Genomic DNA, 3,666 nt, shown 5'->3' on the forward strand with positions numbered 1-3,666 from the left:
AGCTATTCCAGGATACAGAACGTGAAAGCTCTTGTTTCCTAAATCTGGCCAGAATCTGCCTGTTGTGTCAGATCTGTGCAAATGAGATATTTATGAGGTTTTTGCTGTTCGTCTTGATAAAAGAATGACCATCTGTCTTTTAAGAGGAACTAAAAAGGTCAATGTTAAAAGGTGTGTATTTGAGACTGCTGAACCCCTCTTCCACGAGAGTGCACGGTTGTGGGCACATCTGGATTCCCAGACCGCAGAACAGGAATCTTGAAAATGTGCTGGGGGAGTACGCAGTACCCGCCATGATGCCCTACTCTTTGGAGCTGCTCCCTTCCAGAGAGAACAGAGCCTTTGTGTGTCCGCAAGACAGCTCCCGTAACAAACCATGTTGCCCATCTGGGTAGAACTTACTACATGCTGGGCCCGAATCAGGCCTTCCCCAGCCCTGTCTCATCTCGGCTTCTTCTCCAGAGGGTGTGAGTCTCGCACTGCTGACCAATATCGTCTAACCACTAACTTGTCAGCACTTGAAAACCTTCTGTCCCTGCCGTCGTCTGGCTTCAACCGGGAAATTCCATGTTTATGGTTCCCTTCCGTACTGATTAAGACTACAGGAAGACAATGAAATACTTGTCTCCAAAAGTGACTTCTTGGATCCCCTGGCAAAATGTTAGAAAGTGGGTACAAACGAGGCCCAAGAAACAGGACACCCAGGCTCTTTGAGCTTGGGGAGTATTACAGAATCCTATCCCAGGCCAAGAATGAGTCACAATGAAAGCTTTTAAAATATAAAACCATCAACCTAGATTTCAATTCCAAGGAAACACATACTTGGCCATGAGGGAATGCTTAAAAAAAAAAAAAAAATCAGGCTTAAGCCACTTGACAGGAAAATAAAACAGCCAAGGAACATTCAAATATAATGATTTACATCCTCCTCCCCCTTCCAGTATGGGTCAGGGCATACACGGACACCATCTTTTCCAGCGTGCCTCTCTGCTTCTCACTTAACACTATTTCACGCACACAGTCCCATGCCTGGATGCGGCTGGCTTAGAGCTGTGCAACACTGCCTTTGAGTTGCTATGCCGATCTCATGGATGCTTCGAGATTTCCCTGCTCTTGGGCCCTTGGGTTGCTTGGGTGGCTGTTTTGGGAATATGAGGATTTTTCTTCCATTATTTATGTGTGCAAGCACTGTTCATTTCTCTCAAAGAAATGGAAGCCTGATTGATTTCCTAAATGTAAGAACGAGATTGTCCCTCGATAAATATTTAAGACTGACCACGAAGGGCGACCACCATCGGCTGAAAAACAAGCCCAGGAATTACTTCGTTAAAAGCTTTCCCAGCGAAGGGGACAAAATGAATAAGCATCCTATGTGCTATTTGCTCGCATCTGATGGTTTACAAACGTTGTCACCCGTCCCATTTGATCTTCACGACAGCCCCAGAGAGGCAGACAGGGCACAAATTACAAGGATTATTACCGCCCCCCCCCCCCTTTTTCCCCTTTCTTAACAGATAAGGGCTCTAAAGGCTCAAAGTCACTCGAGAGAGGTCGCAGAGCGTGGGGACTAAAGCGCGGGTCTCTCAATCATTCATAAGCATATTTTAAAAACATGCCTCTTCCAAGCCAGGTGAGAAGGCAGTGGGAACACAGATGAATAAAACTGGGCCCCTGCGAGGAGGCTCGCGTTCCAGCCCGGGAGAGACCGAGCTGAAGTAAACAAGTCCGGAACGGAGTGCGGACCACGGGTCTAATCTGATGTTCCAGCCGAAAGGCCGGCTCGGCTGTGATTCACAATACGTGCTCTCCGAGGGGGCAGTGGGGGCCTGGCCGTGCGCCCGGCCTGGGGTCACATCACCGCGTGCAGGGACAGCACGCTCCCGCGTTCGGCGGACGCGCCAGTGTTCCCGGGGTGCGGCGCGAAGCTCGGGGGCGCACACCCCGGCTCCCCGAATTCCCGCGCACGAGACAAGCCAGAGTCGGCGCCCCCGGGGCAGCCGCCTGGCTCCGGCCGAGGCCGCCGCATCGGGAGGGGCGGGCCGCGAGGCTGGGTGTTGCCGCACGGGAGCCCCGGGTCCGCACCCCCCGCCGCCGGGCGCCGCAAGCGCAGCCCCTTTCCCGCCGCGAGCTCGCCGGCCCGGCTCCCCGGCGCGCTCCTGTCCTTCGCTCGGTGCATTTCTGTGTTCCCCAGCGGGGTTTTTAACGTTCGTTTTAGTGTCACGAGCGCCCATAAGCACATTCTCCAGGAGAAAAGCAAAGAGACGCGCGGCTCGCCCCGGCCCGGGACCCCGAGGGCTCCCCGAAGGGCGGGCGGGCGGTGTGGGCCGCGGCTGGCTCGGCGCCGCCGCCCGGGGAGCGGGTCGCGGCCGCCGGTTCTCACCGCGAGCGCCGCGCTCGGCACGCGGGAACCCGGCAGACACGCGCATGTGCAAAGTTGGGTGACCGCAGGAGCCCACGGAGGCGCGAGGGCTCATTCCCAGGCTCGGGCGACCTCCCGCCGCGGGGACCCCACGGCCGAGCCCCGCCGGGCACTCCCGCGGTGGGGATCCCGGCTCGCCCGGCCTCGGAGCCAGATCCCTCGGGCCCCGGCGAGGCGCGGCCGCCCGGCTCCGCGACCCCGGCCCGCTTGGGTCCACGCCGCGCCCGGCTCGGGCCTCGGCCTCGGGGTGTCCGTGGGGCGGCCCCGGGTCAGACGGTCGGCGGGGCTTGGGCCTCGGCCGCCCGGCTGACCCCGGCTCGCCGCGCTGGGGCCCGGGAGGCCCGAGCCCCGCGGAGCCCCTGCCCGCCGCCTCCGAGCCCGGGTCCTCAGGGAAGCGGACCCCAGGGCGGCCCGGCCGGCCCATGGGACGTCGGGGCGCTGCGGGGCTCGTTGTGGAGGGAGCGCCGCGGCAGGCCCAGCACGCGGCTCCGGGCTCGCTGCGAAGGAAAAAGTTGGGCAGGGACAGGGTGGGGGGCTGTCCAAGTTTCGGGGAACTTTTCCACTTGAAATTCTACGACCCTGCAGTGCCCCCTACAGAAGGCGGCCGCCGGGGAGGGCCGGCGCCCCCCGCGACCCCCGACTGCCAGCGGCGGCGCGGCCCGGGCGGCCTGGAGCTCCGGCTCTGGCTCTGGCTTTTTTTTTTCCCCTCTCCTGGTTGTTTTCGGATACATCTTTTCTCAGAATTGGGGAAAAAAAAAAAAAAAAAAAAAAAAAAAGGCGAGCGCGAGCCGCCGCCTGCAGTGGAGCGTGCTCGGCCTCCAGAGGCAGTCGCCGCCAACTTTTCCGCTCCCGCCCCGGCTCCGCGCGCGCCTCAAACTTCGCCTCTGCCCGGGCGCGAATTTGCCTGCCGCTCGGCTCCACTCTAATGTGCGCGCCAAGGCCCCTGGCGACCGTGTGCGGCCGGGGGCCACGCTTCTGAGGCTCAGGCCGACCCGCTCGTGCGCTTCCCCCGGCCCGGGGCCCAGTTTGGGAAGGGGAAAGCGGGCGCCTCGGGAGCACCCCGGGAAGAGGGCGGAGCGCTCCCGCGCCCTGGGGCAGGGGGGCAGGGAGCTCCCGCGCCCGGAACGTTGCGAGCAAGCCTTGTGAACGTCGCAGGGGGGCACTCGCGAGGGACGGACAGGAAGAGGGCCGGGGGGACGCCAGAACCCGGGACCATAGCACGGAAACGGCCCGGGGCTGAGCTGCAG

The sequence above is a fragment of the Lutra lutra genome, chromosome 9, assembly GCF_902655055.1.
Source record: "Lutra lutra chromosome 9, mLutLut1.2, whole genome shotgun sequence".
Classification (NCBI taxonomy): Eukaryota; Metazoa; Chordata; class Mammalia; order Carnivora; family Mustelidae; genus Lutra; species Lutra lutra.